The sequence below is a fragment of the Mustela lutreola genome, chromosome 2, assembly GCF_030435805.1.
Source record: "Mustela lutreola isolate mMusLut2 chromosome 2, mMusLut2.pri, whole genome shotgun sequence".
Classification (NCBI taxonomy): Eukaryota; Metazoa; Chordata; class Mammalia; order Carnivora; family Mustelidae; genus Mustela; species Mustela lutreola.
The window spans coordinates 206,952,100-206,964,929 of record NC_081291.1 but is presented as its reverse complement, the minus strand read 5'-3'; positions in this window follow the sequence as shown (position 1 = coordinate 206,964,929).

Below are 12,830 nucleotides of genomic sequence, written 5' to 3'. Positions count from 1 at the left end.
TTTAAATTCAATAGTCTGGCTCCAAAGCCACCCTCTTTTTTTTTTTTTTTTTTAAAGATTGATTGATTGATTGATTGATTTAGATAGAGACAGTGTGTGCGTGCATACAGGAGCGGGGGCCAGGGGAGAACAAAGGGAGAGAGAGTATCCTCAAGTAGACTCCCCGCTGAGTGAGGATTCCCATCATGGGACTCAAGCCTATGACCCTAAGGTCATGACATGAGCCAAAATCAAGAGCCCGCCGCCTGACCCCAGGCACCCCCACCTACCTATGCTACTGACCACTAGGCTCTCCTTCTTTTCTGAGTGTTTACCATGGACTGAATATTTGTGTCCACCCAAAAATCATATGATGAAATCTTTGCCCCCAGTGTGATGGTGTTAGAAGATGGGGCTTTTGAGAGGTAGACAGGCCATGACAGTGGATTTCTCACAAAGGGATTAGTATCCTTATAAAAGGGATCCCCAGAGCACTCTCTCATTCGATGACAAGGCAGCAGTCTGAAACCCAGGAGAGGGCTCTCCCCAGAGGACTACGCTGTTCATAAACTCCCTGACTCTAGAACTGTGAGAAATAAAATTTCTGACCTTGAACTTCCAGCATCCAGAACTGAAGAAATAGATTTCTGTTGTTTATAAGCCACTATGTCTATGGTATTCTGTGATAGTAACCTAAACGGATAGAGTGGTGTTGTGTGCAGTGAACTCCTTTTCCCATACAGTTGAGGGGACAGGCAAATGGGTACAGTTGTTATAAAGGGTACGAATGGTAGGTGGAGCAGTGTCTTGTGTAAGAGTTCTGAAGCACTTTTGTATGGAATAAGATGTATTTTTACAAAGGGATGAAAGCCTTCATGATGATGAGTAGCCTAGACGTGGAGTGGCCCCCCACCGGCAACTATGGCACCAGGAGTGAACACAAAGGGGTCTCTCCTCGGTGCTAGGTGGCTGGCAAAGCTGCGACCATAAAAGCACAGAAAAGTAAAGGATTAAACATATGTGACTGTGGAAATCACATTCGGTGCCTCATTTTTCCAGCGAAGTCCTGGTAGAAAGATGAGTCATGAGAAGGGGGAGAGAGGGGATGTCAGGCATAACTACCCTATGGATCATGGCGGGGAGCCAGAAGGGATGAATTGATCTTTGTTCTGAGATGCAGAAAGATGACCTTCAAACCAAGCAATGGAAATTTTCAACCGACTTGGGTTTGGTGGTGAGCTGTGTTGATCCAGACTCAGAAGTTGGGTCGAAGACAGAGGCAGGGATCCAAGGAGAGAAGCTGTTGGAAAGTCAAGGGGAAAAAAAGTAAAAAAGACAAGGATCATGTTGGACCATCACAACATGATGCAGAGTCAGCATCAGTAAACTGCACCCAAGAAGACCACGCATGAACCCTGAAGTTGAGCATTTGCGAATTGAGTCAGTGTGAATTCTTCAAGTCATCTGACTGAAGAGGTCAGGAAACAAATAGATATTATTATTATTATTATTTTAAAGATTTTTATTTATTTATTTGACAGACAGAGATCACAAGTAGTCAGAGAGATAGGCAGAGAGAGAGGGAAGCAGGCTCCCCACCAAGCAGACAGCCCAATGCGGGGCTCGATCCCAGGACCCTGAGATCATGACCTGAGCCAAAGGCAGAGGCTTAACCCACTGAACCACCCTGGCACCCCACAAATTTCTTAACAGAAAACCAAGAATTTAGAATAAGAAAATGTCTCTTATGGCCTTTATTAGAATATGGGAAACTGGCTTTCACTTACTTGATAAAGAAAGTATCACTTGCGTTCTCCCATACTCACTGAAGATATGGCCACCAACACAATGAAGATATAAAACATTTCCATCACCTGAAGCAGTCTCCTCATGTCCTTCTGCAGACTATTTCCGGTCCCCTCTTGTGGCCTGATCTGCTTCCACCATTAGATTAGTTTTGCCTGGTCTAGAAATTCATATAAAGGGAACAGAATAAGTACTCTTTTGCTCTAACTTCTTTCACTCAACACAATGTTTTAAAAATTCATCCTTGTTGTGTATTAATAGTTTGCCTCTTTACATTGCAAAAAGCATTCCATTGTGAGAATATCAGAATCTGTTGATTCATTTACTTGGTGGATACCTGGGCCTTTTCAGGTTTGGGGCTATAGTGGAGTTGCTGTGACCATTCATGTACAAGTAATTTTGAGGACATGTTTTCATTTCTTTTGGGTAAAACTGTAGGAGTGGAATTTCTGGGTCTTATGTAAAGCATATGTTCTACTTTATAGAAAAATGCCAAAATGTTTTCTTTTTTTTTTTTTTAAGATTTTATTTATTTATCTGAGAGAGAGAGATCACAAGTAGGCAGAGAGGCAGGAGGAGAGAGAGGGCGAAGCAGGCTCCCCGCTGAGCAGAGAGCCCAATGTGAGGCTCGATCCCAGGACCCTGAGATCATGACCTGAGCCAAAGGCAGAGGCCCAACCCACTGAGCACCCAGGCACGCCAGTGCCAAATTGTTTTCTACAGTGGTTACACCATACTATATTTTCATTTTTTTACCCCTTACTTTTAATTGTGATAAAATACACATATAACTTATAACATTAACTATTTTTTTTGTTTTTTTAAATTTTTTTTCAAGATTTTATTTTTATCTATTTGACAGACAGAGATCACAAGTAGGCAGAAAGGCAGGCAGAGAGGGGGAGAGGGACAGGCTCACCACCAAGCAGAGAGCCCGACGCAGGGCTCGATTCCAGGACCTTGGGATCACAACCCGAGCCAAAGGCAGAGGCTTCAACATTAACTATTTTTAAGCATACAGCTCAGTCACATTAGTACATTCATACTGTTGAGCAACTAATCTCCAGAACTCTTTTCCCTGTGCAAAACTGAAACTTTGTAATCTATTAAACAACCCCTACACCCTTCCTCCCCACCCACCAGCCCCTGGAAACCACCATTCTAGTTTCTTTCTTTCTTTTTTTTTTTTTAAAATATTTTATTTATTTATTTGAGAAAGAGATCGAGGGTGAGAGGGAGAAGCAGACCCCCCTTGGAGCTGGGAGCCCAATGCGGGACTTGATCCCAAGACTCCAGAACCATGACCTGAGCCAAAGGCAGTTGCTTAACCAACAGAGCCACACACACACCCACCGTGCTACTTTCTATCTCTATGAATTTGACTACTCTAGGTACCTCATATAATATATGAATAATATTCTATTGTATGTATAGACCACGTTTTGTTTATCTATTCATCTGTTGATGAACACATGGGTTGCTTCTACTTTTTTGGCTATTATAAATAATACTGCTAAGAATATGGACATACAAATATCAGGATTTTGATTTCAGTTCTTTTGGCTATATACCCAGAAATGGAATTGCCTGATCTATGGTAAAAAATATGTTTTATTTTTTGAGAAGCCTCGTTAGTGTTCTCTATAGTGGCTGCCCCACCAGCCATGTGCAAAAGTTTCAATTTCTCCACAGCTTCATCAGCACTTGTTAATTTCTTTTTCTTTCTTTCTTTCTTTCTTTCTTTCATTCTTTCTTCTTTCTTTCTTTCTTTTTATTGTTTTTCTCCTGGGTAAAGATTTGATTGTAGTTTAATGTGCATTTTTCGTTCACCTTTCTTGGGCATTAACGCATTTTTTTAAAAGATTTTATTTATTTAGGGCACCTGGGTGGCTCAGAGGGTTAAAGCCTCTGCCTTTGGCTCAGGTCGCAATCCTGGGGTCCTGAAATTGAGTCCCGCATTGGGCTCTCTGCTCGACAGGCAGCCTGTTCCCTTCTCTCTCTCTCTGACTACTTGTGATCTCTCTTTCTGTCAAATAAATAAATAAAATCTTTAAAAAAAAAAGATTTTATTTATTTATTTGACAGAGATATGTTGAGAGAGGGAAAACAAGCAGGGGGAGTGGGAGAGGGAGAAGCAGGCTTCCAGGTGAGCAAGGAGACTGATACAGGGCTTGATCTCAGGACCCTGGGATCAGGACTGGAGCCGAAGGCAGCCACTTAACAACTGAGCCATCCAGGTGCCCTTGGGCATCACCTCTTAATGAGACCTCCAGATGATTTATACTTAAATTTCAGTTTGAGAAGTGCTAGACTGGGTCTTGTTTCTAGGTTGATTGAAACTCATGGTCATTTTTTTTTAATCATTCGAAGCAAACCCATATATACCACAGCTTTCTATCTGTAAATATATTAGAATGCCTCTGTAAAAAACAAGGATTCTTTAAACAAACAAACAAACATATCCATACCACTTTATCACATTTAGAACAACTGACAATAACTACATGATATCTTAAAATATAGAACAGTCACGTTGATGGTTGAAGATGCGGGTTATTTTGACAGGAGCTGCTGCAATTACAAACGTTGGCAGCCAGGAGTTGATGCCCAAGACATGATGGGGAGTGACAGAGATGTCACCATATGATAAGGAGGGGGGAAGTGTTGGAGTCAGGTAGCCTCAGTCTCAGAAGTGTGAGTGAAATCCCAACACCCTTCACCCCACCTCCAAGAAAGGTGGAGACAGTCTGGAAATGGCAATGAGAAGCAAAGAGGAGGGGCGCCTGGGTGGCTCAGTGGGTTAAGCCGCTGCCTTCGGCTCGGGTCATGATCTCGGGGTCCTGGGATCGAGTCCCGCATCGGGCTTTCTGCTCAGCGGGGAGTCTGCTCCCCTCTCTCTCTCTCTCTGCCTGCCTCTCCATCTACTTGTGATTTCTCTCTGTCAAATAAATACATAAAATCTTAAAAAAAAAAAAAAAGAAGAAGAAGAAGCAAAGAGGAAAACATTGAATCAGGTGCAAGGTTATACACAAAAGCAAAAATAGCCACTATATGAGCAATTTGAAGGAAGAAGAGTAGTCTCAGGGAGAACCAGATTTCAGGTGAATTTGGGGGGGTGAAAGAAACATTCGTCCAAGGGAATAAATGTATGAGGGACCCCTGATTGCAGACCTTCGAGGCACAGTGGAAACTATGGATATGGGTGAGGATGAGGCGATAAAGAATCAAGTTAGATTTAAGGGGCAGATGCTTTGGAGAGTGTGGGTCATGTTTAGGGCGACTATACATCCCTAGTTTTCCCAAGATGGTCCTAGGTTTTACCTGGCATCCTGACACGTAATTTAGTATATGTCCAGGTTCAGACAATAAATTATGTGGTCTCCCTAGACATAAAGCTTGGTTGAAGAAGTTTGTTCTCCAGGCAGTGGCTGAGTGAACAAGGAGGTACAGTGTGGTGGGATCAGTCCTGAGAGCCAACCCATTCCACGTACCCCACGGCAGTGCGGGCAGCCCGTGTGTCGGGTATCTCTTCTCCATCATTAAGTAAACTGGGGATGAAGAATGTTAAACTTCTGGCCCAGAAATTCTGCAGCTGATTGCCTCTCCTTAAAAAGGTAATCAATGCTGCAAATACTATTTATGAAAAATGCTGTTCCAATATTATTTATAACAAACTGGATTCCCCAGGATAAATTAGAACATAATTAACCATCTTTAAGTGAAATAGCTCTACCTCTCTCCCGGGGAACAAACTACACAGGATCATCCAGGCATGACATGTCTGAGTTTCAAATAATCACAAATAATCATAATCATAGCATTTGTCATTGTGACCCTTGATTTTGAGACTCATATTTGACACCACTTTAACACCTATCTGTGGAAACTTTGATAATATCAGTGAATTTGAGATGCTTTATTAATGTTGAATTTTTCTAATTTTTGAGCTAATTTTTATGGATATTTTCTAGAGAATTGCAAATGATGAATAATTTTCCAAAATTTATTGGTATAAAATTGCTCACAATGCTTACTCATGATTTCTAAATTCCTTATTTTTTTTCTTTTGTAAACTGATACAGCTCTATTTTTTTAACTTTATTATTTCTTGTTTTTTTTTAAGATTTTATTTATTTATTTGACAGACAGAGATCACAAGCAGGTAGAGAGGCAGGCAGAGAGAGAGAGAGGAGGAAGCAGGCTCCCTGCTGAGCAGAGAGCCCGATGTGGGACTCGATCCCAGGACCCTGAGATCATGACCTGAGCCAAAGGCAGAGGCTTACCCCTCTGAGACACCCAGGCGCCCTATTTCTTGTTTTATATCTCATTCATTTCTATTCCTGCCTTTATTTCTGTCCCTATACTTACCTTATTTGTATATATCTAGCTCTTGAGATAACATCTGAATTCATTTCTTTTTAATATTTCTTGCTTTTAAAAGAAAAAGAAGATAATTAAGGTTATAAAGTTACTTCTAAATGTGGATATTTAAACTCCACAAGTTTTGATATTCGGGTTTAAGTATTTTACTTTAGTATTCAGGTTTAAGTATTTTAAAATCCTCTCTCATGAATTCTTTTACAGTAAATTTTTAGGATTGAGGCCATATGGTATTTTTAAAAGTGATTTTATTCTTGACTTCTCATTTAATTGGATTATGGTGAAAGCACATGGTCTGTACCATACTGACTCTTTGACAATTGCTGAAATTTCTTAGAGATCCAGAGTGTGGTTAATTTTTGAAATGTACTGTATAATTTTTGTGAATGTACTCTAACAACATATAATGTCTATTTGTTAGAAGCAGAGTTCTAAATATCTACTAGATAAAGCTAGTTTATTTTGTGACTCTCCTGATCCTTACTAATTTTTTATGTAATTTATTGGATTCTGATTGAGATATATTAAAGTCTACCACTATGGTTGTGGTTTTGTCTACCTCTATGATAATTCTATCACTTTCTTCTATACAATTATAGGTTTTGTTATAGGTATAGTCAAGCTGACAAATATTATATTTTCTGTGATTTTTTTCTTTAAGTGTTAGGTATTGATCCTTTTTAATCACTAGTAAATTTTTGTGTTATATTTGATTTGTAGTGTGATAATATTACTACATCACCCCCCCCCTTTTTTAAAGTAATTTCTACGCCCAGTGTGGGGCTCAAACTCACAACACTGAGATCAAGAATCACGTGCTCTACCAATTTAGCCAGTCAGGTACCCTTCACCCTTTTATTCTGGTTCTCCCTGAGACTACTTTTCTTCTTTTTGGTATATCTTTCTTCAATCCTTCTTTTTAAATATAATTCTTTATTTTGAAATAATTACATATTCAAGAAATTTGCAGCAACACAAAAAAATGTACAGGTAGGGGCGCCTGGGTGGCTCAGTGGGTTAAGCCGCTGCCTTCGGCTCAGGTCACGATCTCAGGGTCCTGGGATCGAGTCCCGCATCAGGCTCTCTGCTCAGCGGGGAGCCTGCTTCCTCCTCTCTCTCTCTCTCTGCCTGCCTCTCTTCCTACTTGTGATCTCTCTCTGCCAAATAAATAAATAAAATCTTTAAAAAAAATGTACAGGTAGTTTTGTGAACACTTCGGCTCGTCTTGATGTTCACATCTTGAAGAATTTTACATCCCTTTATTTTAAATGTCTAAAATATGCTTCTTGCAAGGAAAATACAACTAGATTTTGTTTCCTTATCCAATTTGATAATTTCAGTCATTTTATTGTTTTTTACATTTTAATTCCGGTATAGTTACATTAGTTTCAGGTGTACAATATAGTGGTTCAAAAGTTCTATATATTACTCAGTGCTCATCATGATAAGTGCACTCTTTATCCTCTTGGTCTTTTTCACCCATTCCCCTACCCATCTCCCCTCTGATAACCATAAGTTTGTTCTCTACAGCTAAGAGTCTGTTTGTTGGCTTGTCTTTTTTCCTTTCTATTGTTTGTCTTCGCTCTCTTTTTTAAAAAATATTTTATTTATTTATTTGATGGAGAGAGAGATCATTAAGTAGGGAGAGAGACAGGCAAAGGGAGAGGGGGAAGCAGGCTCCCCGCTGAGCAGAGACCCTGATTCGGACCTCCATCCCAGGAACCTGTGATCACGACCTGAACCAAAGGCAAAGACTTAACCCACTGAGCCACCCAGGCACCCCTGTTTTGTCTCTTATATTCAACATACGAGCGAAATCATATGGTATTTGCCTTTCTCTGACTGATAGATTTTTCTTCACATTATACTCTCTAGCCCCATCCGTGTGGTTGCAAATGGCAAGATTTCCTTCTTTTTTATGGTTTAATGGTCTTTCATACGACATCTTTAACCACGCATCTGTTGATGGACACTGGGCTGATTCCATAATTCGGCTACTGTAAATACTGCGATTGGCATAGGGGTATGTAAATCTTTTCAAATTAGTGTTTTCATATTCTTTGGGTAAATACCCAGTAGGGAAATTACTGGATCATATGGTAATTCTATTTTTAATTTTTTGAAGACCCTCCATCCTGTTTTCCATAGCGCCTGCGCCAATTTTCATTCCCACCAACAGCTCACGAGGGTTCCTTTTTCTCCACAGCCTTGCCAACACTTCTTTCTTGTGTTTTTGATTTTTGCCATTTTGACAGGTATAAGGTGATATCTCGTTGTGGTTTTGATTGATATTTCCTGAGGAGGAGTGAGGTTGAACATCTTTTCATGAGGCTGTGGCCATCTGTATGTCTTCTTTGGTGAAATGTCTGTTCACGTCTTCTGCTCCTTTTAATTAGATTAATTGCTTTTTTGGTGCGGACTTGTATCAGACCTTTATGTGTTTTGGATACTAACTTTTTATTGGATCTGTCACTTACAAATATCTTATCACATTCCATAGACTGCCTTTTAGTTTTGTTGATTGTTTCCTTCACTGGCAGAAGATTTTTATTTTGATGTCGGCTTAATAGTTTACTTTTGTCCAGTCTCACATTTCATTTAATCCATTTTGACTTTATTTTTGTGTATGTTACAAGAAGGCGGTCCAGTTTTGTTCTTTTGCATATAACTCTCCTGGTTTCCTAACACCATTTGCTGAAGAGACTGTCTTTTTCCCATTGTATATTCATGTCTCCTTTGTTTAAGATTCATTGACCATATAATTGTGGGTCCATTTCTGGGCTTTCTAGTCTGTTCCATTGATCTAGGTGTCTATTTTTGTGCCAGTACTGCACTTGATACAGCTTTGTAGTATATCTTGAAATCTGGAATTATGGGACCTCCAGTTTTTTTTTTCCTTTTTCAAGATTGCATTGGCTCTTTGGGTTCTTTGTGGTTCCATATACATTTAGGGTTTTTCAAGTTCTTTGAAAAATGTTGTTGGCGTTTTGATAAGGATTACATTAAGTCTGTAGATTGTTCTGGGTGGTATGGATATTTTAACAATATTTGTTCTCTCAGTCCTGGAGCATGAAATATCTTTCCATTTGTTTCTGTTATCTTTAATTTCTTTCATCAGAGTTTTATAGTTTTCACCTCTTTGGTTAAGTTCATTCCTATGTATTTTATTATTTTTTGGTGCAATTATAATTTCAGTCATTTTAAAAAGGTGAGTTTAATCTGTTTACCTTTAAAACTGTTACTGATAGAGCTGGAATCATTTCTACTTCCTTATTTTCTTTCTTTGCATTTTCTTTTTCTGCTCATCTTCCTTTTTCTTGGTTTTCCTATCTCTTCTTTTACGACTTTGATTTTTTTTTTAAGATTTTATTTATTCATTTGTCAGAGAGTGAGAGCACAAGCAGAGGGAGCAGTTTCCCCACCGAGCATGGAACCTGATGCAAGACTTGATTCCAGGACCCTGACCTGAGCAGAAGGCAGACACCTAACCAACTGAGCCATCCAGGTGCCCCCTAACTTGATTTTCTTGTTGTTTAGAGGTATAGGTTTATTTTATAGTCAGTACTACTCTCACTAAAAGATTATATCTATTTCCTTATTTCAGTTATTTCTTGTATCCCAATTCCTTTACTCTGGGTTCAGTTTTCTCCATGCTGAAGTATATTCCATATACATTTTTTTTCTTTTTATTGAAAAACATGCGTGGCAAATTCTAGTCTTAGTATTCTGAGTATAAAAGTCTAGGTGGATAATTATTTGCCTTTGGGACTTGAGATACATCTCTATGCATCTCTCTTGGCTGATGATACTTCTACAGTCATTAAAATGTGGAAATCTTCTTTCTGCATGATAACTTTTAAATTTTCTAAGGGAGTTTTGCTATAATATGTCTCGTTTGGATTTATTTTTATCTATCTTCCTTGGTACTTTGACTAACTACCCTTTTCATTTAAAAGCCTATGTTTGGATTCAATTCTGGAAAAGCCTTTACTAATCTTTTTAAATATAATTTGTCTACCATCTCCTCATTTTCTTTCTTTATACCTTCCAACAAGAGCACAGGGAGGCTGTTCAATGTAATCACTATTTCTGGGTGAAGAGGTCCATTAACTAATTTTTCTTTTCCATTAGGTGCCATAGTTTATTTCATTTCTTAAGGTATATTTATGACCACATTTTTTCCCTTTCTAATATTTATAATTCATTATATTTCATATCCATCCATTCTTGGTTCATCTATGCCTATTTTGTTTCGTAATATTTTCTCTCCCATTTCCTTTTTTGAGGAAGATGTTTCCATTTATTTTCTCTGTAAGTATCTTAAAATATTTGTTTTAAAGTCTTTTGAAATATTCCCATTATTTTTAATTCTTCTGAATCGTGTTTACTTCATGATTTTGCCAGTTGTCTTTCTTGGCATTATAATTCTATATGCATTGTGAATATTTGCTTTGTGGGTCTCTTTGGATGTCGTTTCTGCTTTTGTTTTCACTCTTCTGGTATGTTCAACCCACGCTGGCCGGTGGTTGGGCGGTTGCTGACACCCACTCCCTGGGACCTTGGGGCAGAAGGGAGTTGGGCGAAATTGGAAGAGGAGGCGAACCATGAGAGACTATGGACTCTGAAGAACAATCTGAGGGTTTTGAAGGGGCGCGGGGGTGGGGGGGAGGTCGGGGTACCAGGTGGTGGTTTTAGAGAGGGCATGGATAGCATGGAGCACTGGGTGTGGTGCAAAAATAATGAATACTGTTATGCTGAAAATAAATAAAAAATAAATTAAAAAAAAAAAAAAAGAAGACTCCCTTGTAAGAAGGTACCGTGGAAGCTGTTGCAGTTCAGTCCCTGAGCCGCTAGGGGGCCGGCTTCCCACGGCTCTCGCTCATGGGTTTATGACCTTCCTCTTTAGCTCCGCAGTGTCACAGCAACCCTGCTGCCAGTCAATGTCCATGGCAGAAATTCTGAATTCCATTTCAGAGGCAGCAGATCCACACCTGGCTTTGCTGCCATCGTAAGCTAACTCCGGCCTCAGTCTTTGGTGGAGCGAATTACTCCACCGAGCCAGCGTCCCACTTCTCTCCATGGATTGTTCCAGAAGCATGAAGTTGCAGAAGCATGGTTCTGGTCTTCAATACACTCACTTCTTGCTGGTTCCCACTCTACGTTGATGTTCATCCTGTTTTGAATATAACTATGTCTTTTTATTGTTCCGTCTTCTTGGAACTGAAGGAATGTCCGAAAGACTGAAGTTAATGCTCGCTGGAATGGAGATTCTGTATTAATTCAGGCTCAAAGGGTATAAAAGAGAAAACACGATTTTAACGGTTAGAATATTTTATTGCAGCTTCTCAAAAGTGTTGCAAAGCATAGTAACTATGTGCATTGATTAATAAGAGCTTGTAACAAGGCTGTCTTCCACCGCCAATAGGTGGTATTTTTAAAGACTATGTGGCCACAGCCCACTAAGCATTTATTGTGTCTTGTGATTTCTTTTCTTTTTGAAAACTGGGACTTTTCCCGAATTTATGCCCAGACTCATCATCTTCTCACTTTCTTGAGAATTGCAGTAATCACTGAAGAAAATTAAAACCTCACAGGGCAAAATATGTTGCCAAACTAGGAATGGCAGGTAGAAAAATAGAGTATCAGAACACAAAGAGTGACTTGATCTTTCCTAGTTTCCTTCCCTGATGGAAAGATGATCTTATTCCTTGGGGGTTGCTAGGAGAATGGAAGAGAACCTAATTTCTGAATAGCAATTGGCTATGGGAGGAAAAAAAATCTATGCCACAGGGAATATTCTTTTTTTCTAAAAACATATTTTTAGTTTTAGTTTCATGCTGTTTGTAATTCTCTCTGGGTATGATACCCCTGACATTTTCTTCCACAAAATTCATGCCAGAACGGAAGCTCTTCTTGAAGGATGCATTTCTTACATTAAATTAATGCAATGTTAAGAGTCTAAATTTTATTTTATTTTTAAAAAGATTTTATTTATTTATTTGACACAGAGACGAAGAGAGCGAAAGAGCACAAGCAGGGGGAGTTGCAGCGGGAAAGGGAGAAACAAGCTCCTCATTGTATAGGGAGCCTGATGGAGAACTGGAGCCTAGGGCACCGGGATTGTGACCTGAGCCCAAGGCAGATCCTTAACCCACAGAGCCACCCAGGCATCCCTAGAGTCTAAATTTTAAAGCATGATTACAATAGAAATGGCTTGTGCATAACTCAAAGCCTTATATATATATTTTTTAAAGATTTTATTTATTTATTTGACAGAGAAATCACAAGTAGATGGAGAGGCAGACAGAGAGAGAGAGAGGGAAGCAGGCTCCCTGCGGAGCAGAGAGCCTGATGCGGGACTCGATCCCAGGACCCTGAGATCATGACCTGAGCCGAAGGCAGCGGCTTAACCCACTGAGCCACCCAGGCGCCCCAAAGCCTTATATTTGAAGAATTCTTAGGCTGGAGTTCATCATCTTGATTCCTAGCTTATTAGCATATCAGTGATGATGATTGTGTGTGTTTAATGTAGCTGTATTGAACAAGTTACTATGCAAATAACAGGAGACATGAAGTGATGAATATTACATGGCCATTGGTTCCAAAGACCAAGAGGTGCCCTCTCTTATTTTCCCATAATATGTTTAAGAGTTCTTATTTCTTTT